The sequence below is a fragment of the Narcine bancroftii genome, chromosome 2, assembly GCF_036971445.1.
Source record: "Narcine bancroftii isolate sNarBan1 chromosome 2, sNarBan1.hap1, whole genome shotgun sequence".
Taxonomy (NCBI): Eukaryota; Metazoa; Chordata; class Chondrichthyes; order Torpediniformes; family Narcinidae; genus Narcine; species Narcine bancroftii.
Genome location: NC_091470.1, coordinates 320,882,206 through 320,908,865, shown reverse-complemented (window position 1 = coordinate 320,908,865; position 26,660 = coordinate 320,882,206). Strand labels below are relative to the sequence as shown.

At 40.3% G+C, this 26,660-nt stretch overlaps 1 protein-coding gene across 1 annotated transcript in view; it reads left to right on the top strand.

The window, feature by feature from the left end:
• Window positions 1-26,660, top strand: part of LOC138755588 (neural-cadherin) — a 283,392-nt gene that overhangs the window by 59,255 nt on the left and 197,477 nt on the right. The gene's annotated exons all lie outside the window — the stretch shown is intronic.

Genomic DNA, 26,660 nt, shown 5'->3' with positions numbered 1-26,660 from the left:
CTTGGTTTTTGCTGTGCCCGTGGTTTCGGGGCTAATGTTCTATGTGCCCTTTCTCTTTCCATTTCTTCCTGTAATTCTGGTCTTCCTAGGGCCCTGGGGATCCAATCTTTTATAAATTCTCTCATATTCTTGCCTTCTTCATCTTCCTTAAGGGCCACTATCTTTATATTATTTCTTCTATTATAGTTTTCCATTATATCTATCTTCTTATTTCTCTTTTAAGTCCTCTACTTCCATTTCTACGATTGTTTCTCGTTCTTCCACATTGTCCACTCTTTTTCTTATATCTGACATGACCATCTCTATTTTATTCATTTTTTCTTCTGCACTTTTAATTCTTTTTATTTCATTAAATTGTTGTAATTGCCATTCTTTTACTGATTCCATATATTCTTTAAAAAAATATATATCCATTGTCTTGCCTTTCCCTTCTTCTTCCATTTCTCTATGTTCTTCTTCTTCTTCTTCCTCTGGGTTGGTCATCTGTTGTTTCCTTGTTTTCTTTTTACTCTCTTCTTTCTTGTTCTCGTTGTTTTCTGTGTTCTCTTCTTGTTGCTGTGTTTCAGCTGTCATCCTCAGCTGTGGAGATCGACTTCTCAGCTGTTCCCCCCTCCCGTCAGTGTGTTTTGTTTCATGCGCGGTTGCGCACTTTTACTCGGCTCCGCCAGCCATTTTTGTAGTCCCGAGCTTGGGACTTCCACTGACCTTGGGAAGCGGGCTTCTCTCTCCGCAGCGGGCCTCCTCGGACAGGTAAGGCCTTCACCTTCTTCTTCTGACGTTCTTTCTTCTTCTCTTCTTCCCGTTGCTTTTGACTTTTCTCTCTTCGCTGCCATTTTCTTCCCACCTTTACTTTTACTTTGTTTTAATTTTTATTCTTGTACCTTTGTGTTTTCTGTATTTTTTTTAAACTTTTCCGGAGGACGCTGGAGTTCCCTGACCAGCCACTACTCCATCACGTGACTCCCCCCCCCCCCCCGGCACTGGGATGATTGATGCCCTTCTGAAGCAGATGGGAATCTCTGGCTGCAGCAATGCATGGTTGAAAATATTCATGAACACTCCAGCTAGTTGGTTGGTGCAGATTTTCAGTACCCTGCCAGGTACACTGTCAGGGCCTGACACCTTAATTAAAGAATGTCTAAATAAAAGAAAATGCTCCTCTCATCTTTCAAAAAAAAAAGATGCAGTTGATTTTGAATATTCAATTTCTTCCACAGTGTCACTACATTTTCACCTTGTCAACTAACCTCCCGTATATATTTTCATCCTCCTCTCTCTAAAAATTGTCACTGGACTGGATACCTATTTTAATTTCTAACAGAATTAGGTTGTGCAAATAGTCAACCAAGAAGATTGAAATACGGGAAAGAGATGTTTCACAGATTTGTTTTTTTTTCCCAAATATTGATAAAAACCAAATGCAGACAGTCAAAAGTGGATCACGTACCTTCAAAGCATTTCACAAACTGGCTCATAGATCAAAAGTACTTGCCATCAGCTTTCCATAATCTCAGGAATAATTTCCAGATGGATAAATCTTGGAAAGAAATGAACTTTTAGCAACTGTTTTGCATGGTTCATATATATCTCTTGTTCAAAGAATAGCTCAAATTTCTGTTGCATCTTCCAGACACTTTAGATGTCCTGAAGCAGATTTCAGCCAACAAAGTATATTAGAAGTGTAGACATTGAAGAAATGTAGGTTACATGGGAATTTGCACACAGCAAGCTTCCATAAACAACACTGTGATAAAGACCCTGACTCTAACCTTGTGAGAAGTGACGAGGAGATAATCATAGACTTCAAGAGAGGGAGCAGAGTCTACACTTCTGCCACAAAACTGGTGCTGAGATGGAAAGTGCAAGTAGCTTCAGATTCTTAGGAATAAATATCTCTGCTGATCTGAATGTTAAAGATTACCTGCAGTCTGCTTGTAGAATAACCCTTTTCACTGTACCAGATATTTTGTGACAAATATGCTTAAACTATCACGTTCTTTAAAATAGAAATTTTGAATACTTCTCTTCTGAGAGCATATGGGGTGTCACTTTAGCATCTCACCCCACAAATGACAGCTCCAATGATGCAATTCTGCCTCACTCATGTAATGAAGACCAGCCTAGATTTTAATGCTTAAATTACTGGAGTGGGTCTTGAGTTTCCATTTTCGGCATGGCAGGGAGAGAATTACCAGTGACCACTGATGAGAGGTGATTCACATTCTCAATTTTACTGGGAAAACAATCAAAATGTTTCTCTTATAGTTGTGACATGCTTTGCAAATAAGATGTTTGTGAGTTCTCAAGGCAGTGTATGGTCACAGTGCCATCCGTTGGGTGCACACGCTCATCCTGCATACCATTTTAGTGAAGATATCGCTTTCAGCTGACATCCACTGGAAGCACGCAGAGCATTGAAACTAGGACAATAATCAGTGTTTGTCTTCACATGGCTGAACATGAATTAAGCAGTGGAAGGAACCCCTCTCCAGTGCTGCTTAATTCACGTTCAGCCATGTGAAAACATACACCGATGATGGTCATAGTTGGAGCTATATTTGGCCTCACAGTCATGGGTATAAAGGGAGTATAGTGGGGGATTGAGTTCACAGCTCACTGGGGCAACAGTGTTGAGGGTTATTATGGAGGAGCTTTTGCTTCTGATCCTCATGGATTGCAGTCTGCAGGACAGGAAGTCAAGGATCCAGTTGGAGAAGTGGGTGCCATGATCAAGGTCATGGAGTTCAGATTTAAATTTAGACAAACAGCACAGTAACAGGCTATTCCAGCCCATGAGCCCGTGCCTCCCAAATATAGGTATGCGCTGCTTAACGACAATGATATGTTCTGTGAAATTGGGCGTTATGCGATGTGGGCATTGATGTGATGTGAACACCATATATACTTAGTAAAGTTATATGGGATTCTGTATGTACTTGTAAGTTTGTTTCTTGCAAGTGTGGGGACTGTGGGGAGAGAGCAGGACAGTGGGATCAGTGTGGGGACTGATGAATGGCTATGGAGGAGAGAGTGGGGCAGTCGGATCAGTTTTGGAATACAGTATACAATTTCCTATAACTAGCAATCATTTTTTCTAAATTGCTGTGGACTTGCTCACGGTAACTGAATAATTTTGGGTCCAGAGACATATATGCGGTCAGACATTGCCCAAACAGACGTTAAGCAGCACATACGTGTTCACTAATTAACTTCCAATTCCTAAATGGTTTTGAAGGGTGGGAGGAAACCGGAGCACCTGGAAAAAACCCATACAGACCATGCGGAGAACATACAAACTCCTTACAGACAGTGTTGGATCCTAACCAGGTCCTTGATGCTGCCATAGTGTTGTGCTAACCACACAGCTCAAAATTTTATTTGGGATTTTGATGTTGAAGACAGAGCTGTAGTCAATGAATAGGCATAGGTAACCTTGATATTCAGATTTTCCCAGGTTGAGTTGAGGGCCAGTAAGATGGTGTCTGCCATGAACCCAATTCATGGATAACTTCATGCAGTCTTTGTGGCGAGAAGGTTAGAATATGGATTGAAATAAAAAGAAAACAAAAATTTTTTAAAAAGTTAACGTTTCAGTTCAAAGACTGAAAATGAGTCTTCACAAGTAGACAGTTTGGTCTTTGGTTGGTGTGTGATAAGAAGTTTAATTGTGTGGTGTTGGGTATTAATGATGTATCTGGCGAAATATTACATTTGACAGTATATTCAATTTAGATGCACAGCATGGTTACAGGCCCTTCCAGACCACGAGCCCATGCCTCACAAATACACCAATTAACCTACAACCCTCTACAACCCCCATATTTTTAAGTGGAGCACCCGGATGAGACCCTCACAGACACGGGAAAACATAGAAACTCTTTATAGACAGTGTCGGATTCGAACCCAGGTCGCTGGCGCTGTAATAGCATCGCATTAACCACTACACTAATTTCATAAATTTTTGTGAGTCCATTGAAAAGTTCTTGCAGAGTCTTCTGGGCTATCATCCTTGCAATAACATTAATGTTTAATCAACCTATTTATGGTGATCTTGAACTTCAGGGATTACTGGACCACTCCTACTTTCTACTTTCTCAACTACGCCTCCCATGCATCCATGCAAATCTTGGAGCCCATCCCCAACCATTTTCTCCGACTGCCAGCATTGATTCCAGGCACAATATGCTTACCATTTATGAGGTGCTGGTTGACCTAAGCTTGTGTTAGCTTAATGGAGTGTGGGCTGCTGTAAATGTGGTTACCAATGTAGTTAATGCTGATTATATGTAGAAACATTGCAATGTAACGATTGTAGAAAATTGCTCTACATCAGATTTTTTATGCTTGTCTGGTGAGAGCTGTAAAATTTAGCACCTGGTCACTTTAAATTTTGTATCATAAAAAATTTCCAAATCTATTAACATTTGAATTATAACTCCCTCCCCCTTTCACCCAAAGGCCTGGTGGATTTTTTATTTCTTACCTCACTCCCTTTGTTTCTTTCTCCTTGCTCTCTTTTAGACTTTAAAAGCGAGTCATGGAACTTCAGAGGAATATTAGCATGCAAAAATGTAATAACCATGACTGAAAAATGAAAAAAATGTTTGTGTGTATAGTTGAAAGCCAAACCCTAGTGCTGTCAGTAGCACTAAATTCAGAGAGTAGTGTTCATTATTCAAAGTTAATGGAGTATTTGAGGGCAAGAACTTTATTAATGTACCATAACAGCCCTCTGTGTCTCACTTAGGCTACGACAGAGCTTACTTTATGTTTTATTAAATTGCAAAACTTGTCTTTTCCTTGGTAATCTACTTGTTATTTAATTTGTTGAGTTTTTGTGGAACTAACATTTTAAAAGAAATAAATGTCAAGGGTTTCTGAATTAAATGCACAATTACCCTCCATGGTTGATAACATTTTTGGTTTGGATATATTAAAACATCGATACATGTTAATTTTCTTGTGACATTGCTTATGTTATAAAGTCAATTTGCTCTATTTTCCCTCCAATATAGATCGCACTGGCAGGATATCTGTTTCTTGTATTATCCAAATTCTCAGCTGAATGGGGCAATGTGCAGCTGATATGATTCTTTATAATTAGGACATAACAATTTAAGGGAAAAATTGTTTTTATGCAAAGCAAACATCCACAAATATCTACAGAGATTTAAATCAGTGGTGACACTTAAAATAAGTTACTTCATGATTAGTTCTATTGAGGTCCACACAAGCCATGTGTGTCATCTGTTGAGAGAAAGACTAATTGGGCAGACAGCCTTCTCCATTATCTGAAAATGCCATCATTAAGATGAAATTTATGAATTTTTATCCTTCTCAGAAAAAAATGTATCTAGTTTGCTCCTTCATTTGACAGTATGCCAATGTAGGGAAGAGAAGAAATAGGAGTAAATAATTTCTCAGCTATTTAAAATAAATGTCACTGGCACGATATGCGCTCAGATTCTGAAATCCCATGATTCTTTGATGTTGTTGCTTGGCAACTCATTATGCAAGAGATTTGTGAATGTGAATCTGTGTTTCGATATTCGGTGATGTCCAGTGGCTACGTTGGCCTTTGTGAAATTTGGTTATATTGTTATTGGGGATTGGTTTGTATAAAATGTTAGAACTCGGGCATTTACATCAGAAGATTCAATAGTTGACATCTCAAGCTAAAGGTGTGATACAAACTAATCTCTAAGATTTATCATTATTCACAGATGGAAAAGATAATAAGAGTTCTGGGGCCCCTAGCAGCTTGTTGTATGCTCGTGTTTTTATAACACACCTGGTTCTTATTTTGTTGAGAATTCTGACACTTAAGTCAAAAGGAAATAAAAAAGAAAAATTAAGTTTAATAGTCCTTCCATTTTTGATGTACATAATGGATCTCTTTCATTGCTCAAAGTACCCTCCTGTCTGGGATTTATCCAGACTCTTTTCTCCAACTGATAATGAGAATATGATGTGTGTCTGTGAATGATTTACTGTCCATGTCCAGGATCCAGATGATTGATAGAGAAGAATGGAACAGATTCATTTAAGGATGAAGGAGTGGCTCAGGTTTTATCTAAACGTAATTCCAAGAACCAGTGGAGATATTCCTGCCAATAGTTTGTTTGAATCCTTGATTTTTTTTTGACATTTCTCTTTTAACTTAGTTTAACCTTTCAATTTTTTAAAAATTGCTTTCTGTGCTCATTTTTACCTCTAATTCTTTGTCATTGGAATGAAATTTACTAGGTGCATCCTTGAATTTTCAGCATGCCCTGAAAATAAGGTGCAAGCAATGCCAAAGTGACTTTGAAATGAGATGGAGGCCAGTTTCACACTGTTCAAGTTTCCAGAGAGTATCAGGGAGGTTGGAAAAAAATGCCCCAACCTGAGCAATTGTCATTTGTCAAGCTTGCATGAGTACAGTAAAAAAAATGTCCACTTCCACCATCTCAGAGCAGCTACTGGATACTAAATGCCATTCTTGCAAGAAAAAAATTTCTTGAGTGGAATGAAAAATAATCAATTAAATATTCCACGAAATGCCCTCTTCATCATACTATTGCTACACTCTCTGAACTGAAACCATAAAAGCCCACACTGTGATGGACTGCTGCAGCAGTAAGCAGACACAAAACTCGAGAAAGACTGCACAACAGGCTTTATTCAGTTAAAAGTCTCTGCTACAGTGGTAGCTGTCCTGGTGGCTCCTGAGTGACTGCCTCGGGAGGGGCCAGCTCAGGATTATATCCCGGGCGGTTGGTTGACAGCCGGCCAGGTGGAGTTAGGTCTATTCAGGTTGGCTGATTCACAGACAGCCAGGTGTGGCCTGTCTTCAGATCTTCCTGCAGGTACAGAGATTGCCCCCTGCAGTCAGCTAGTGGTGTGTCACCACACACACATTAAAAAAAGTAGTAGGTGCAGATAAACAACGGTGTTGTAAGAATAGAACAAGAGAACAAGTGATACATTTACTTTGAGATGTAGTGCAAGCTTGGGAAAGGACCTGCTTTTGTAAAAATATTACATTTGCCCAATTCATAACAAGCTTCATGATGCATATGTGAAATGGAAAAAAAACAGTTATAGGGTAAGAAGTTTAAAATAGAAAATGATGGAGCACAATGTCAAAAAGATTTTGAAAGAAAAGGCCAGGTTAGGCTTCGGCCTAATTCTTTCTTCGGAACCACGGAGTGAAGGGCATGCAAGCATCTTGGTTGAATATGAAAGACCACCAGCGTGAGACTGCTGTGAAATATGATAAATAAAAAGAAAATACAACAGTTGAGAGTTCAACGTCATCCAGAAGTGCAGGAAACATGCAGAAGCTCCACAAATCCTGTCAAGGGACACAAGTCAGGAAGAAACTTCTATGAACAGCAGTGCAATGGAAGATGAACGTAGGGAAATTAACTAAGAATGATGGAGTCTGAACAGTCCACATGTCCCACAAAAGGACTTGCAAACTAGTGCATGTTCAGCTTGGCTGTCAATTTTGTGCACATCAAGATTGGATAGCTTAGTGCTAAGAATAAGCATTTGTAACTTTTTTGCCAGATTGATATTACAAATTGAGATATGACAGACAGATATAGTATTTCAACCAAGCTTTTCATGTTCAAAATGGAACCTGTCATTACAGATGGCTCGATTAGGCTAGTTAAAATGCCACTGTTGTGTTCCAATTAATAAAAAAAATTCTCCACTTGCTTGACTCGCATAATCTAGTTATCAGTGCTTGCTGAGGAAATAAAGTATAGCAAAAAAAAGACTAAAATGAATCATAACATTTCAATTTATGCTGGTACTAATAATTATCTTCTATTTCTTTGACAGCACAATTCTGAAATTGATCATTGCTGGGTCAACCAATAGTATGATAATAATTAAACATATTTACTGCCCCTGTCTCACCCCTCATCCCGCTTCCTCTTTATACTGGCTATCTTCCCTCTCCACTCTCAATTCTTATGCAGGGTCTCGACCAAAAACACTGACAGTTCCTTCTCCAACCCAAAGATGCTGCTTAACCTGCTAAGATCCTCCAGCAGTTTGTTTCCTGTTCTTTAAGTTTGATTACTTTGTTTTTTGTAAACTTTTTTGACTGAAACATTTCACTTGTGGGGAACTATTTTCTGAGACAACTCAGCCACAGAGGCACTTGTTATGCTTCCACCCATTCTCACTAAGACTGTATTTCTAAGATGTTTTCCATTACTGGAGATCCCTTGGAGATTGTACCTACATTGTTTAAAGATCATGAATGCGTTCTGCAAGTTAAAATGGTCAATTGTCAGCAATTATGCAAAGCTTTTAAAGAAGCTGAATGAAAATCCTTCCTTCAGGACTTAAGTGATCTATTTATTGCTATTAATTGCAGTGAGTAACCACTGTGCTCAATCTATGGAATATTGTTTCATTGATAAACGATAATAATGGGCAAGATCTTTAATGTTGATACTCTCGTCTCAGCATCAGGACAAGCTTTTCATCTGTGTTTTCAGCTTGGCAAGTTCCAAATCTTTACCAGCTAAAAGCAAATTACTTTCTCTTCATTGTCAACCAGCTAACCAGAGTGGATGCACATTATTATAAGCTGGGGTAAGATTGAACTCATTACATCAAATGTTGAGTAACTTCCAAATTTGTTGTCAAGATCACTATGAGGGAGAAAAAAAACCACTTGAACAAATTGGTAGAGGCACTATAAATGAGAGAAGATTATGAATATTATAATTAAGAATGATGCCTGATTTTTACAAAGAGGGGGCGACAATGTAACTGAAAAGAGTAGTAATCCTGAGAATTTTGCTACTCTATGAAATATAGGCACAAGTCATTGGTTCTATTTAAGTCAGTTCTTGATTAAGAAGGGAATCAAGGGTTATGAGAAGGCAGGAGAATGGGGTTGAAAGGGATAGTAAATCAGCCATGATGTAATAGTAGGGTGGACTTGATTAGCTGAATGGCCTAATTTCACACCAGTATCATGGTCTTGTGGCAAAATTATCAGGAGGAAATAATATTAACAAAGAAACAGGAAAAAAACAAGCAAAACCATCCTCTATTTTCTCAGCAGGTTGGAGTATTGTTATGAGTGAGTAAACAGATGCGATGGGTCTCAAAAACAAAAGCTCTGAACACAGATTTTATTTACAAAAGACAGATTTGGGAAAGTGGTAGCGGGGACAACACACACACGTGCACAATTTATAGTGAGCATGGGAAAATTTATATAGACAGACACGTTTGTGCACACATGCTGTAGATACAACAATCAAGGAAAAACCAATACAATACCCCTTGACTCAGTCCAGACATGGCTCTATGCCTCTCAGGATACTAATTAACCATGCTCCCAACACAACAAGAGTGCACACATTACCAACAATTTCTCTAGTGTTATTCCATGGTTCTAGACCTGGAGTGAAGCAGAGTGGTCACAAGATGGCAAAAGAGAAAGAACCGAGCACATGTGGTGCCCTTTATAGTGCTGGGGGCTGGGGGGTGGTAGTGCCAGCAAGATTAATTTGATTACAACAGCCAATGGCCCAAGGCCAAGTAAGACAGGCTAGAGAGTCCAGCCCAGGTAATTTAGAGAGAGCCAATGGCTTGGTGTCAGCAAGGTTAAGCTGATTATAAAGACCAAATATAAAGTAATTTAAATTGGTTAATGGCAAGGAGTGCACTAATTGGTTGGGTGGGACCAAACCTTGATTGGTATGTCTTCCGACAAGGTAGTGGGCAGTGCTGTCACATGACAGCTTCGACCCTTCACAATACAAGTACCCAATAATTTTTTTTTCATGTTATGAATGGAATTTAAAAACTTGAAAACAAGTTTTTTTTGTGTAGTGTTTTGAATCCATGCAAAGACTGTACATATCTCTGTGAAATCACAATAGTTTTATGAAAGATGGTTAATTCGTTCAAATTATCCTGTTCTTTTAAAGAAGCATTCAAATAAATCTTGAACTACAAAATGCAATCAGGAAAAACATGGGATTTTGAAATAATTTTTTTAATGTCTTGTCACCAACTGCTGTTGGATATTTTGCTACAATGGTGCAGCAAGGAGTAAACAATCTAATTTAAAAAAAAATCATCCTTACACATGTAGTAGATTTGAAAGGTAGATTTGAAAGTGTAAAGAGAAATGTCAGAATATCATTTGGATAAAATTAAGCAGATAGTTGGGAAGAAAGATTATTTAGTAAGTTATCAAGAATTAGCAATTATTTAATGTATAATTGGTTGTTTCAAATCACTGTTGTAACTTCACTGAAATCTTTCCACCATGTCACCATGAGTCCTGATGTGTGCATCAAATTGTCAAATTTCCATGCAATATTTCTTCTAGAACAATATGTGGAAAGTTGGTCTGCATTGACCTGGGATTGATCATTACTGACAATCTGGAGACATAGATTTTTCCATTACCAGTATGGAATTCCACTGAGAATACTAAGGTCTTGTCTTTTAAACCCCACCCTCCTCCTTCCATTTATCCATCCTCCTATCCTTTTGATCCCTTAGTGCCACAAAGCCCCTGACAATGAATTTGTGGTCCTCACTGCCCACCCTGACCCCCCCACACCATGGAAAACCAGGCCTCTCACTCTTAATTTTTCTTCAATTCCTTTCTTAAATAATAAGGCTTCTACTTTCTATTCTACCAGGACCTTGCAGATTCCTAGAGAATTGTGAAAGATCAAAAACATTGCATATCCTCAAGCACATCTTTTAAAAACTTTGAAATTGTGCCATCAGATATGGAAATTTGGCAGTTTTTGTCATTAATTTTCCCAGCACTTCTTCACTAATATTAATTACTTTAAGCTCCAAACTTTCATTTGACACAAGCTTAAAAATTGGATCAGAGAAAATCTGTTATGTATGCTACACCCGATTATTGGCACGTTTTGAGATGTCTGCATTAATTTCTTGCTAAAAGCGTATTGGAAAATGGGACCAGGCATTTCCTGCCACATGATCTGTCCCAATTCTACATCATTAGTTTGTGAACATCAATGTCCATAACATTATTTATTTATTAAAAATGGGTCTAAACATTATGATTTATGGCCTGTTAACAGTCAAACAAGACATAACTCATGTTACAGTAAAATCTGTGTGAATTTATGCATTCCTCCAGGATATAATTTCTATGTGTTGAAAATCATCCCCAATACTTTTTATTTCTGTTTATATTAAAATTTGTTTCAGTCAGCTCTTGACTTCTGGCATTGCACTTAGACACAGGACATACTCAATGCTCACTCAGTGTCTCTCTCAGAGACTTGTGTGTTATTATTCATCACCACCCCCCCCCCACCACCCCCGATGTTTCCATATTCCTTTATTGCAAGAAAATGCCTCTGCCTGCAGTAAGGCAGACAAAGAGGAGCATTAGTGTCGCCTGGTGACAGGGCCAGTGCTAAACTATTTTGCCCTCTAAGAGGGCTGAGTGTGGGGGATGGGAGGAGATGAGCAGGCTGGTGGGGGGGGGGGGGTGTGGGTGCTGACTGCACTAAGCGGTGGGTGCAATACCTGATGTGATATTCGATGTGCGCCGTACCACTTCCTTATTGTTCTTATAGTGCATTAGTCAGAACCGCATCATTCATGATGCTGAGGTGCTGGAGCTGTTGGAATCTCTCTTCAACAGAGCCCCTCTGAGGTTGCCTAGTTCGTCGTAGAGAAAGAGAAGCAAAGCAAAGTCCCTTCAGTCATTCAGTCATTGAATGTCCATGGATTTGCCTCTAGCACTCCTTTAGCCTCTGAAGCCTCACAGTTTCCTGTTTGATTCATCAGTAACCCGAGCTTCAGATCCAAACCTCTGATACAATCAGGAAACTTTCAATGCCCTCAGCATCTTCTTGATTCCCATCTCCATTACCTTGTTCCCCATGAGCCAGTCTCCAGCAGCCTGCTGCTCATGTGGGCCTCTTGCCCACAAGTTCCCTGCAGTCTGTGTGGGTCCCTCAACTGCCGAGTTCCTCACTGGTTTGCGGCTGTAGTCACCGTCCTGTAGGGTCTTCTCCTCTGCATCTCTTTCTCACAGGGGGGTGGTGTTTGCCCTGTTTCTTGTGTCCTGCACAGGCCCGCTGCTCCCTGGAGTCTGCAATCTTTATGGTTGCTGCTGAGCACAGGCACCGACATTTTGGGCACAGACCTCCGTGGCTGAAGAATTTTACTTACAAACACAGTTGGCTCCTTTAACAGGAGCCTCTGGCATTAGGACCGTGCAGTTGAAACCTTTGGAGCAGCGCTGTGTCTATCTGGATAACATCACGATCTGTGGGCACAACCTGCAAGATCATGACACCAACCTGCAGAAATTACTCACACTGCCAAATGCCTCAATCTATCCTACAATAGGGATAAATGTGTTTTCCACACTACCTGCCTGGCAATCCTTGGCTGTGTTATGGAAAATGGAAGGTGGCCAGAGTTAACATAGGACCCTTGGAGGATGAGAAAGGAAAATTGGTAGCAAAAAATGAGGAAATGGCCAAGGCATTAAACAAATATTTTGTGTCAGTCTTCACGGTGGAAGACACATTCAGCATGCCCAAGTGCGGAGTTAAGGATGCAAATGTTGGGGAGGGCCTTGATAAAATAGTTGTTACAAAGGAAGTAGTGATGGAGAAACTAATGGGACTAAAGCCAGACAAATCACCTGGTCCTGATGATATGCATCCAAGGGTTCTGAAGGAAATGGCAGAAGTTATAGTTGATGCATTGGTGGTCATATTCAAAAATTCCTTGGATTCTGGGCAGGTCCCGGCAGACTGGAAGACAGCAAATGTCACGCCACTTTTTAAGAAGGGATGTAGGCAGAAGACTGGAAATTATCGGCCAATTAGCTTGACATCTGTAGTTGGAAAAATGCTTGAAGGTGAAATAGTGAAACTTTTGGAACGTAAGGGTTCAATCAGGCAGACGCAGCATGGTTTTAGAAAGGGAAGATCTTGTTTGACAAATTTGTTAGGATTCTTTGAGGATATAATGGGTGCGGTGGATAGAGGGGAACAGGTTGATGTATATTTTGATTTCCAGAAAGCGTTTGATAAGGTGCCGCACAAGAGACTTATCAGTAAGTTACAGGAAAGTGGAGTCCGGGAAAGTATATTGGCCTGGATTGAAAATTGGTTGTCTGACAGGAGGCAGAGAGTCGGGATAAATGGGAGTTTTTCAGGGTGGCAGAGGGTGGTAAGTGGGGTGCCGCAGGGGTCAGTGTTAGGCCCACAACTGTTCATCATTTACATTGATGACTTGGAGGAGGGGACAAAATGTGGTGTAGCCAAGTTTGCGGATGACACCAAATTGAGTGGAAGAGCAAATTGTAATGAGGATGTGGAGAGTCTGCAGAGGGATATAGTTAAGCTGGATGAGTGGGCAAAGGTCTGGCAGATGGAGTACAATGTTAGTAAGTGTGAGGTTATCCACTTTGGCAAGAAAAATAAAAGAGCTGAATATTATTTAAAGGGTGAAAAACTACAGCATGCTGTTGTTCAGAGGGACTTGGGAGTGCTTGTGCATGAATCGCAAAAAGTTAGGTTACAGGTGCAGCAGGTTATTAAGAAGGCAAATGGAATGTTGGCCTTCATCGCTAGAGGAATTGAATTCAGGAGAAGGGAGGTAATGTTGCAACTGTATAAGGTACTGGTGAGACTGCACCTGGAGTACTGTGTCCAGTTCTGGTCTCCATATTTGAGGAAGGATACACTGGCTTTGGAGACGGTCCAGAGGAGGTTTACTAGGTTGATCCCTGGGATGAAGGGGTTGACTTATGATGAAAGATTAAATCATCTCGGATTGTATTCGCTCAAGTTCAGAAGAATGAGAGGAGATCTTATAGAAATATATAGGATTATGAAGGGTATGGATAGGATAGATGTAGGAAGGTTTTTTGAGCTGGCCGGGGAAACTAAAACGAGAGGACACATTCTCAAGATTCGGGGGAGTAGATTTAGGACAGAGATGAGGAAAAATAGTTTTTCCCAGAGAGTAGTGAATGTTTGGAATTCTCTTTTTTTTTTTTTTTTTTTTTTTTTTTTTTTTTTTTTTTTTTAATATAAATTTTTTTATTTTTCACACCATAAATCACATTAGCCATGATATACACTATTTCTTTTCACACATATACAGTGACTTTTTCTCCCCCCCCCCCTTTCCTCCCAAACCACCCCCCCACCCCCCCCTCTCATCCATTTTAGGTATACAATCTAGGTTGCATTAATCCAGTCAGGCGATGTTGTCATTCAACAAAATTACACCAGAAATTCTACTGAGTCCATTCTTTTCTTTCCTTCTCCTTCCATCAACTTAGGTAATGTTTGTCCCCGGTAGGTTTTCGCTATTGTATTTAATGTAAGGCTCCTATACTTGTTCGAATATTTCAATATTATTTCTTAACCAATATGTTATTTTTTTCTAATGGAATACATTTATTCATTTAAATTTGGTAGTTTCTTCCTTTTAATTTGGTTATGTATTCCATTAATATTTAAAGACATATAGTTCAGCGTAGCCCTTTTATATTTTGTTTATCTTCTCTTTCCGTTTTTCCATCATTACCTTTCCTCCTTTTCCATTTCTGTTTTCTTATTTTCAACTCTTTATAAGACAACATTCCTACAACATCTAACATTTTCCTTATTCTCCTATTTCTATCTTATTTATCCCCAATCTCCCCTTCACCTCCTGAGTTGTCCTTTATCCCTTGTCGGACAACCACATCTCCCCTCTCCATTTGGATTTGCGAATCCACTCGCAAGCGTCAGCTGATTGTGCAGTGACCGCTATTTCCCCCCACCCCGCCTCCCCCAGAAAAGATTTCACTTTTCATATGTCACAAAGGTCCCTCTTTTAATTCCCTCCTTATTCTCTCTATTCCATTACCTTCCCTTATTAATTCTTGTCTATACTATCTATATTTTCCTCTAAGTACAGATACATTCATGTATGCTCATTGTCTCTATTCACTCTTATACCTCTTTACCTGCATACATATCAATCGTGATCATTTTTACTCTCATTACCCGTCTTCATCCCTCAGTCTATTTTTGTCTTTACCCACATACATATCAGTCGTGATCATTTTAACTCTCATTACCCGTCTTCCTCCCTCAGTCTATTTTTGTAATTGTTCTGCAAATTTTCGTGCTTCTTCTGGATCCGAGAATAGTCTGTTTTGCTGTCCTGGAATAAATATTTTCAATACCGCTGGATGCTTTAGTATAAATTTATACCCTTTCTTCCATAAAATCGCCTTTGCTGTATTGAACTCTTTTCTCTTCTTTAGGAGTTCAAAACTTATATCTGGATAAATGAAGATTTTTTGCCCTTTATACTCCAGTGGTTTGTTGCCCTCTCTTACTTTTTCCATTGTCTTCTCCAGTACCTTTTCTCTTGTAGTATATCTTAGGAATTTTACTACAATAGATCTTGGTTTTTGTTGTGGTTGTGGTTTAGAGGCCAATACTCTATGTGCCCTTTCTATTTCCATTTCATGCTGTAGTTCTGGACATCCTAGGGTCTTAGGGATCCACTCTTTTATAAACTCCCTCATATTCTTGCCTTCTTCATCTTCCTTAAGGCCCACTATCTTTATGTTATTTCTTCTGTTATGGTTTTCCATTGTATCTATTTTTTGAGCTAGTAGTTCTTGTGTCTCTTTAGTTTTTTTATTAGATTTCTCCAATTTCTTTTTTAAGTCTTCTACCTCCATTTCTGCTGCTACTGCCCGCTCTTCCATCTTGTCCATTTTTTTTCCCATTTCTGTTAAGGTCATCTCCATTTTAATTATTTTCTCCTCTGTGTTGTTTATTCTTTTTCTTAAATCCTTAAATTCCTGTGTTTGCCATTCTTTAAATGATTCCATGTATCCTCTAATAAGAGCAAGTATATCCTTTACCTTGCCTCTCTTTTCTTCTTCTATTTCACCATACTCTTCCTCTTCTTCTTCCTCTGGGTTGACCATCTGTTGTTTCTTTGTTGCCCTTTCCTCCTCTTCTATCTTGTTTCTATTGTCTTCTGTGGTCTCTTCTTGCTGCAGGTGTTCTGCAGCTGTCGTTGCCGGCTGTGGAGATCGACTCCCCAGCTGGTCCCCCCTCCCGTCGGTGTGTTTTTTTTCATTCGCATCGCGCATGCGCGAAACTTCGCGCATGCGCGGTTGCGCACTTTTGTTTGGCTCTGCGAGCCATTTTTGTAGTCCATTATTTACCGACCTGAGGGAGCGGGTTTCTCTCTCCGCAGCGGGCCTCTTCGGACAGGTAAGGCCTTCACCTTTTTCCTCCTTTGTCTTCTCTTCCTCTCTTCTTACCGTTGCTTTCGACTTTTCTTTTTTTGTCGCCATCTTCTTTCCACCTTTATACTCACTTTTCTGTAACTTTTATTTCTGTGCCTTTGTGTTTTCTCTTGTTTTTCCCGACTTTTCTGGAGAGGGCTGGAGTTCACCGTCCGGCCACTACTCCATCACGTGACTCCTCGAATGTTTGGAATTCTCTAACCAGGGAAGTGGTTGAGGCTGCCTCATTAAACATATTTAAAATTCGGTTAGATAAATTTTTACATGATAGAGGAATTAGGGGATATGGAGAGAAGGCAGGTAGGTGGAGTTAGGTCATAAATTAGATCAGCCATGATCGTTTTGAATGGCGGAGCAGGCTCGATGGCCATTTTTGGCTTACTCCTGTTCCTACTTCCTATGTTCCTATGTTGTTCCTAATTGGCCCTGACACCAACTGCATGCACCCCCTGCCAGAGCTCCCCCTCACCCACAGCCTCAAGGCCCTGAAAAAAATGCCTGGGGTTCTTTTCCTTATACGCTCAGTGAGTGCTTAATTATGTGGACAAAGCCCGCCCCCTTATCAAGTAAACATCCTTCCCCCTGAGAGGCCCAGGCAGCCTTCAGTCGCCTAAAAAAAGACATCGCTAAGGCCGCAACTTATGCGGTGGATGAATCTGCCTCATTTCAGGTGGAGAGTGATGCATCTGATTTCTCCCTGGCTGCCACCCTTAATCAGGCAGGTTGGCCCATGGATGCCTTCTCGCATGCAGCAGCTCTGGCAACACTGCATGATTCCCATGTGAACACTTAGTAAAAGCACCGATTAATTATTCATGGATCAGTGTGTGAATATTATTGTTGTTGCTTGGACAGCTAGCAACAGTATCTGTGGATTTCACAGGATGGGTTTAAATATCTCTAAGAGGGAGTCATTCTCATGCACCATCAATCATCACAAAAAATAAGTTGTGAAACTGATAGGCTCTTATTAACTATAGACTGGAACAGCCGTCAACCTCACTGACTGATAAAGTCAGAGGGGAATGGGGAGCATGTAAAGGGCTATAGGTAGGATCGGCCAGCAATAGTCAATCATGGCATGAGAAAAAGGTGAAAGGTCTGCCCACTTGGTTGAGTGAGACGGCCATGGCAAAGTTGGATGCACTGGTCTCCACTTGGCACTCATCTGTACCATGCATGGTTGCCTTGGTGATGTCATCCTTGATACAGTCAAATGCAGCTTGGGCTTCTGCCGGAAGAGGAAACGTGGTGCTTTGACCAATGAGCGAATCTTGCCTGCTTAGTTGGGGACCCATTGAGCATAATAGGAGAAGAACCTGAGGCATCTCTTCAGTGCTTTGAGAGTATGTGGGAGGTACCTCCAGCAATAGATGCATGGAGTCAGGGTGGGGGCCAATGACATTGTTCTCAACCATGCAGCTGAGGATGGCTAGTTGTGCTGTCCAGAACACACATTTGACCTTGTTATAAGTAAGATTCAGGCATTTTGCTGCTTGGAGGAATCTATAGCGATTTGCATCACGGTTTTGCCGTCAGGGCGGCAGATGGTCACATTATCAAGGTATGGGAAGGTGGCCAGCAGCTTATAGTAGTCCATCTCATGCTGGAAGATGGAGACCCCAGAGGAAGTGGTAGAGGTGGCGATCTGACTTGAATGCAGTATACTGGTGGTCCTGGATCGGGAGCTGGTGATACGTTGACTTCAGGCTGATCGTGGAGAATACCCGATATTGTGTGATCTGGTTGACCATATCGGATTAGCTGTAGTCTATGGCTATCCTATTCTTTACCACAACCACCTGGGCCCTCCAAGGGCTATTGTTGGCCTCAATGATGCCCAACAAACTCTTAACTTTCAACTTAATGAACATCTTGTCTGCTGCATAGTACCATCTGCTCCTATTCGCCACCAGCTTGCAGTCGGGGGTGAGGTTGGCAAAGAGTTGGGGGGAAGGTTGTCCACCTTGAGAGTCGAGAGGCCACAGGTCGCATACACGAGGCCCTCTGTGAATTATTCATTGCATAATGGGGCCCATCGAATTGCAATGTCACTTTCTGAATTGGCACTGGAAATCCATCTCCAGTAGCAATGGGGCAATTAGTTGTGGCATGACGAGAAATCTGAAATGTTTGTAAACTATACCTACAATGGTCAGGGTCACTACACAAGACCCATGGATGGCTGCCATATATGATTTGGACGTGAGTGATATCTTGTGTTTGGCAGGCCATACCTTAAGGGATAGACGCTTAGCGGTATTGGGATGAATAAAATTTTCTGTACTCCCGCTATCAAATAAACAGTTCATAATGGGCCCGTTTACCTGCACGTCCATTATGGACCTGGTGAGTTCATGAGGTGCCTCTTGGTTTAGGGTTATGGAGGCCAGGATAGACTTACTGTCTGAGTCCGATGGGTGCTCATGATCCCAAGATGGCCACCTTCGATCTCTAAATGGCTGCCCTCGCTGTTCCCCTGTGGTGCCATATGCCTGAGAAGATGGCGTTTGCTGAATGGTCCAAAATGGTGGCCCCCATGACTCATACATTGTGCCACTGGTTTTTAGAGGAGATGGAGTGGCGACCACATAGGGCGCTGCTAAGCTTCACAGATGGTTTGGACTGACAAACTTTGGCATAATGTATCTTATTTTCTGCACTATCCACATACTGCTTCCTTGGCAGGGCAGCATTTCCTAACGTGTTTACCCTGCCAGCATAAGTAGCAATTGGGGTGATCAACCACAATGGCAGCCAAGATCAGCTCACTAGAGGCGACCAGTTCCTCATGGCACGGGGCAATCCCCCTTCCCAAGATAATGGCGACAAATAATCATCCAAGTTTTGGAGAGCAACATCCAGTGTCTATGTCAGCTCAACTGGCCTCTGTAGATCAAGTACCTTTTGTTCCAGGAATCTCTGCCTTATGTACCCAGAGCAGATACCGGTCATGTAATGTCCCAGATGAGGTCCTCAGCATTTTAGATGGCCGTCATGGCCTTACAGTTGCATGTTCTGCATAGGCTCGAGGGCCAGGAGGTATTCGGTGCTTGATTCCCTGGATCACTGCTTTCTGGTGGCCAGAGGTGCCTGGCATAGACCTCATTTACCTTCTTGTGATACTAGGCCTTCAGAATCTCCATGGCCACCAGGTATGAGCTGGCATCACTGATCATCGGGAATACTTTGGGTCCAACCCACGAGAAGATTAGCCTCAGTCGGTTAGTATCCATGCTGATAGCATCTGCGGCTGCCACCAGGAAGTTTTCAAAACAGCTTAGCCAGAATTCGAACATGTTCAGAGCGTCAGATGATCAAGGGTCGATGTTGAGCTTCTCAGGTTTCAGGAACTGTTCCATCTTTCTTCAAAAATTATAATTAATAAAATTGATGCACCATCAATAATCACAAAAGACTGAAGATGTGAAACTTTTTATTAACTATAGACTGGAACAGCCGTCGACCTCACTGACTGATAAAGACAGAGTGAAATAGAGAGCATGCAAAGGAATATGGGTAGGCTCGATGGTTTACCACACATTTGCAAATAGATTTTTTTTTAAAGAAAAGATCTCTTGACTTTATGATTTTCATAGTAATGTCCAATTTAGCATAAAGTATGGGGAGTATCTGGGTGAGTACATTTTGTCATTACCTTGGAGGGTTCAAGCCTGAAATGTTTGTTATATACTTTTATCTTTGCTACATAAAGTACACTGTTTGGCCTGCTGAGTTCTCCAGCATTGTGATTTTACTTTTGGCATAAAGTATAATAGAACAGGTGTAATTCACTATAAATGGATGATTTTGTAGACTGTGGTTCCCAAAAGCTCCTGTTATGATGTTAGCCTGTTTAATTCTTTGTTATTTTCTTAGTCTCCATTATAGCTTTTCTTGTCTCTCATTTCTTTCTCTTACTAACTTTTTCTTTCTGATTTTCTTGAAAAACTGATGTATATTTCCTGTTAATGTACCTTTATTATTTTTTGCAAGGATGCGGTCTTCACTGGCAACACCCATTCCTCATTGCTTTTGAGAAGCAGATGGAAGATGAGCCATCTTCATGAATGCCCTTGCTATAATTGTACTTTAACAGGTGAACAGGCAGTACCAGAACATTGACAAGTGCTTTACATGCACAACAGAATTATGTATGACTTGAGGAAACAGACAGAGCATAAGAAACAGGAGCAGGAATAGGCCATTCATCCCCAGGAGCCTGCTCTGCCATTCACACCTGATCTACCACATTAAACCACATTTACCTGCCCTAAACCTATATCCAGAAATCTATCAGTTTTGTCCTGAATACAGTCGATGACTGAACCGCCACAGCCCTTTGGGGTAGAGAGTTCTAAAGATTCACCAGTGAAGACATTTCAAAATTACCTCTCCCTTATTACCAAGGGAACCATCCAACAATATCTCCTCAACTGAGTACCTCAATAAGTATTGTAATCAGCTCTCATTTTTCTAAACTGCAGAGAATAGAGAGGCTCAGCCAGTCGACTTAATCCCTCCTTCTATGACAGACTTGCCATTTTCAGAAAGCAGCCTGGTAAATCTTGGCCGTATTACTGCTACATCAAACAAATCCTTATATAGTGGAGATCAGAATCATACATAATAGCCCAATTGTGGTTTTACCAAGAGCCAAGGCAATTGTAATAAGACATTTTATCTCTTGTTCTCAAATTCTCTTGCAAAATAGGCAACCAATTGTCTTTCTAATCACATCCATGTTGGTTTCAGTTCAAGGACATCCAGGTTCCTTTGAACAACAATGTTTCCCAAATGCTCCCCATTTAAAAATAAAGGCCTAGCATTTCTGATGCAATGCACTAAAGTGTTGGAAAAACTCAGCGGGCCACACAGCAAAAGGCAGTTAACTATGGACTCTCCATTTAAAAAATGCAAAATGCTGCAGGAACTCAACAGGCTCTCGCAGCATTCATAGGAGGTAAAGATATATCACTGACATTTTGGGCCTGAGCCCTTCTTCAAGGTACAGTATCTTACTTCCTTTGGTCCAAGTGACGCTGTGAGACCTGCTGAGGTCCTCAAGCATTTCTGTGTTTTTACTACAATCACAGCATCTGCAGACTTTCGTATTTCACTCTTTGGGCACTAAGTGACCTGCTGAGTCTCTCCACCACATTTGTGTTCTGCGCCCGACACCAGCATCTGCAGACTTTCGTATTTCACTCTTTGGTCACTAAGTGACCTGCTGAGTCTCTCCACCACATTTGTGTTCTGCGCCCGACACCAGCATCTGCAGACTTTTGTATTTCACTCTTTGGGCACTAAGTGACCTGCTGAGTCAATTTTTCTATTCCTTACATCTTTTATTCTATCTGCTGTGTTGCTGCCCTATCACTTTGCTTGTGTTTATTTCCTTGAAGCAACTTTGTAATTTCACCACTGCTCATATTTCCACTTAATTTTGAGACATTAGCAAACTTGGAAATGTTATATTTGCCCACCCCCCTCAGCCAAACTGTTAGCACAGAGCACCAATAGTTAAGGCCCAAAGCACTTACTGATACCTCCAGTACTCCACTGCCTAACAATCTGAGAAGAACCTGTTTATTCCTACTGTTTGTTTTCTATTTATCAACAGATAGCATGGTAGTAAAAGACAATGTGCCAGAGAAACTCAAGCAGCATTAGTTTGGGGGTGGGTGGGGGGGTGAAGGGGAATAATTTTTTCTACCCCTGAGCCAGAAGTATTACGGCACTTGGAAAATTAAAATCAAAATGATTAGAAAGAGTGAACAGAGCTTTATGAAATTAAAACTGGGTTTGACGTAAAAGTGAGATGGATATGTTGGTATCAGTAAAGTGTGTTTCGATTTTCAAGAGATATTCACTCAGACACTGCATAGAGGCTGCTACAGGAAACAAGGACTCATGAGTCAGGGGAAATATATTAGGCTTCAGTTGCTCAATTGACAGAAATCAGAAAGTGAGAATAAATGGTTCCCATTTGACACGGAGTGGATAGCTGCAAGGATCAAGGCATGGACCTCTTCTGCTTACAATCCATATCAGTGACTTAGCTGAGAGCACTGAGTAAAATATATCTAGCCAAAGCGATGGCTTTAAAAACAAACAAGATTGAAAAATAAATTATGAAAAGGATAAACAATGAGCGGCTGGAGGAATTCAGTATCCATGGACAGAAATATTCAGTCACTGTTTCAGGTCGGAACTCTTCGTTGAGACTAAGGTTAAAAAAAATGACATAACATATATAAAAGGGGAAAGAAGCTGTGGTAGGAGCCAAGAGGGGAAAGAGTAGAGAATAGAAGATGCGAGAGGTGGAGGGAAAGACCACTGGATCTCTGCGTAGATGCATATCAGCTGACCATTTCAGCCAAACACCTACACTATTTGTGGGTCTAAACCTGAGGCTCCTGGAGTCAGCCATTTTAACTCCTTCAACCATTCCTGCGCAGACTTGTCTATCCTCTGACTCATTCATTGCTTGGGTAAGTCCAAACATAAGCTTGAGGAATTCCATTGTATTCCTCCAGGACAGCTTTAAACCTAACAGTATGAACATCTTATTTTCCAAGTTTAGATATGCCACACACCCATCTGATTCCACAGTTTTCATCTTTTCTTTACCTACTCCTGTACTTTTACCCTCTTAACATTTTTTCACCCCCCCCCCTTTCATAATGAACTCTCTCTCTCTCTCTCTCTCTCTCTCTCTCTCTCATGACCTGTCCCACACCCCATCACTCCTTTCCCTTTTCCCTGGCTTCTATCCCTAATATACATCACCCTTTTAACTTTAGTCGATAGAGGGCCCAGACCAGAAATGTTGACTAACCATTTCTAACCATGGATACTGACTGATCCACTGAGTTCTTCCAGCAGTTAATTTTTCAATCAAAATTCCAGCATCTGCAGTTTTTCTGCTCCTCTTTAACATGAAAAGATTAGATTGACAAATAGCAGAAGAGAGAATAATATGGTGAGATTTGGTATTATCTATTTTGGTGGAAAAATATATTCTTTAAGAAGTAAGTCCAATAAATGTTAATATTCAGAGGAATTTAGAGAAGAGTACAATATGAAAAGTTAACATGGAAATACAGCAAGCAATAAGTTTACCTTTATTGTAGGCAGGGTTAATGTAAAAAAGCAAGGGAATTATATTTCAGTTATGCAGAATTTTGGTGGGAAAACAAATGGAACTCATCATTTGTTGTGGTCTTCTCACCTTAGGAAGCATATAGAGACAGAAGCGACTGGAATCTGAAGCCAAAACTAAAACTTCTGGGGAACTCAATAGATCAGGCAGCATCCATTGAGGGAAGTAGGCATATGATCTGAAACATTGACTACCCATTTCCTTGTATGGATGTTGTCTGACCTGCTGCGTTCCTTCAGCAATTTGTTTTTGCTTCAGGAAGGATATATTTGTCTGAGTACGAGGGCATTAAAGATTCAGTAAATTGATTGCTGGATGAGAAAGATAGTACCATAGAATATTACAGCACAGAACCAGGGCCCTTTGTCTCTTCTAATCTGTGCCAAACTTTTTTTGCTTAGTCCTCTGACCTGCACCTAGTCATTAGCCCTCCATACCTCTCCCATCCATGAACCTGTCCAAATTCTTCTTTAATGTTAAAATTGAGCTCGCATTCACTTCAAATGACAGCTCATTCCAAACTTCCATCAGTTTCTGTTTGAAGAAATTCCCCTTCACGTTTCCCCTAAACTTTTCCCCTTTCACCCTTAACCCACATCCACTGGTTTGTATCTCACCTACCCTCAGTGGAAAAAGCCTACCTACAATTATTCTGTCTATCCCCTCAAATTTTTAAATAGCTCTATCAAATTTCCCCTCATTCTTCTACGCTCCAGGGAATAAATAAAGTCCTAACCTGTTTAATCTTTCCCTGTAACTCAGTTCCTGAAGTCCGGACAACATCCTAGTAAATCTCTGCACTCTTTCTATCTTATTGATACCTTTTCTGTAGTTAGATGACCAAAACTGCACAAAATATTCCAAATCCAATATTCCAATATCTGGCCTCACCAGTGCCTGATACAACTTTACCATAAGATTGCAATCCCTATACTCAATACTTTGATTTATGAAGGCCAATATGCCAAAAGCTCTCTTATCCACCTGTGACACCACTTTCAGCGAATTGTGTATCTGTATTCCCAGATCCCACTGTTCTACTACAGTGCCCTACCATTACGGTGCATTATCATTTCTTGGTTTGTTCTTTCAAAATGCAACACCTCACACTTGTCTACATTAAATTCCAATGGCCATTTTTCAGCCCACATTTCCAGCTGGTCCAGATCTCCCTGCAAGCTTCGAAAGCTTACTTCACTCCACAACACATTCAATCTTAGTGTTTTCTGTAAATTTTCTGATCCAATTTACCACATTATCATCCAGATCATTTATATAGATGACAAACAACAATGGTCCCAGCGCCAATCCCTGAGGCACACCACTAGACACAGGATGTGTGATGATGAGGGATTGAATAGAATGAATATATATTCTGTGGAGTTTGGAAGAATCAGGGATAGTTACATTGAATTATTTAATGTTCTTGGAAACTGTGATGGCATTAGTTACAAGAAAGACTGTTTCCTCTGGCCAGAAAATTTAGAATTTACAGGCCAGTCAGAAGTATGGAGATAAGGAGAAATTTAATATCCCAGCTTATGCATCTTTGCAATTCTTCACTTGGTGGACTGTTCAGAGGGCATGTTCAAGACAAAGGTAAAAATGCTGAGAGATCAATAGAATTGGGGGGTGGGTAGGGAAGTGATGTAGAATTTCAGCCATGATCTAATTGAACGTCAGAGTAGACAAAATACACCATCCACTATGAAGCCGAATCTTGTAGATTTGGGGAAAAAAATCCCAGATTTAATGCAATGTTTTTTGAAATCAGGTACAAATTTAGAACAGAATAGTGATTGAAAAACACTTGTAATAACATCCACCATATCTGAGTGACAAGTCCTTAGAATCCCTCTACTTCTTTTGTCAAATTACATGTGCAACCATAATCCAATATCAGGGAAACCTTTGCAAATTTTTTCTGGAAATTTGAATGGTGAATGTAAAATTGACAACGCATCACCTTGAAAAAGAGTTTTTATTAACCTTTTATGCATGGGGACATGCAGGATGTGCATTTAATTTTTTTTTAATCTCCAGAGAAGGGATATCTTTTGGCCTTCCATTTATTCAATGGCACAATTTTCAAATCTGAGTTTTGTAGTTTAAAAACATCTGACTTGCATGAGCTGTCCATTCAACTTCATCCTAACTATTTATCCTTTCCAGACCAGCATGTAGATATTTATAAAAATTACACAAAGCTGACCCATCACACTTAATTCATTGTATATAATTTGCTCTATGCTACTTAATTCCTGAATTTGAGTTCCTGGCAAAAGAGGATTCATATTCAGGTATTGATTTTTAACCTGACCACCCTACTTGTGCAGTAAATAAGACAGGGCTGGTGAGGGGCTGATGTGGTGCAAGAGGTAGGATTCCAACTTCTCAACAGCTTACAAGGATTTGAATTATGCAAAATTATGATTGACTGCACCTAAATATTTATTTCAAGCTTCTAATATTACAGAATTTCACATTAATTGATGTCATGAAAGCAGCTTTTCTTCCCTCCTAAAGAATTCTACCTAATAATATTGTAATATCTGAAATTGATCCAGTAAATGTTTTTCTAAACTCAGTTGCATACATATTCATATGTTTCAACTCTGCCAAGCTTCCCTCCGGTCTTAATTTGAAGGGACTGACAGTCAGCCATAATCCTCTCTCTGTTTAATGAAGATAAATAGGGGAATGTTCTTTTTTATATTCCATGCACCCTTTGTTCTCACTATCTCTCTCTCTGTCTCGCTCTCTGTCTCACAAACACATACAAAAAGGTGTATTAGTACTGTTTGCAAAGTTGCTGTCATAAAGTAACAAGCTACAGGATGGTAATGATTATTCACTGAAAATATATTTATATTATCATGAAAAGTTCATGGTCCTATGGGAAAACTAGAAAATGACAGTTACATCTGCAGCTTCTTTACCCTGCAGGGGAGCTCTACCACACTTTTTCTTCATCAAGGGTAACAAAAGAGATGACCACATTATGTAATCTTTCTCTACGCTAAAAACACATTATTGTCTGCTATCTCTATGCTAAATACCGAGGTTATGTTTCCTGTGTTTTGAAAGCTCAGTGTTATGCACACCATAGCCAAACAAATCAAGTTGTTAGATGAAGTACCCACAGATTTTTATAAAGGGAGAAAACTCATTAATGAATTTCAG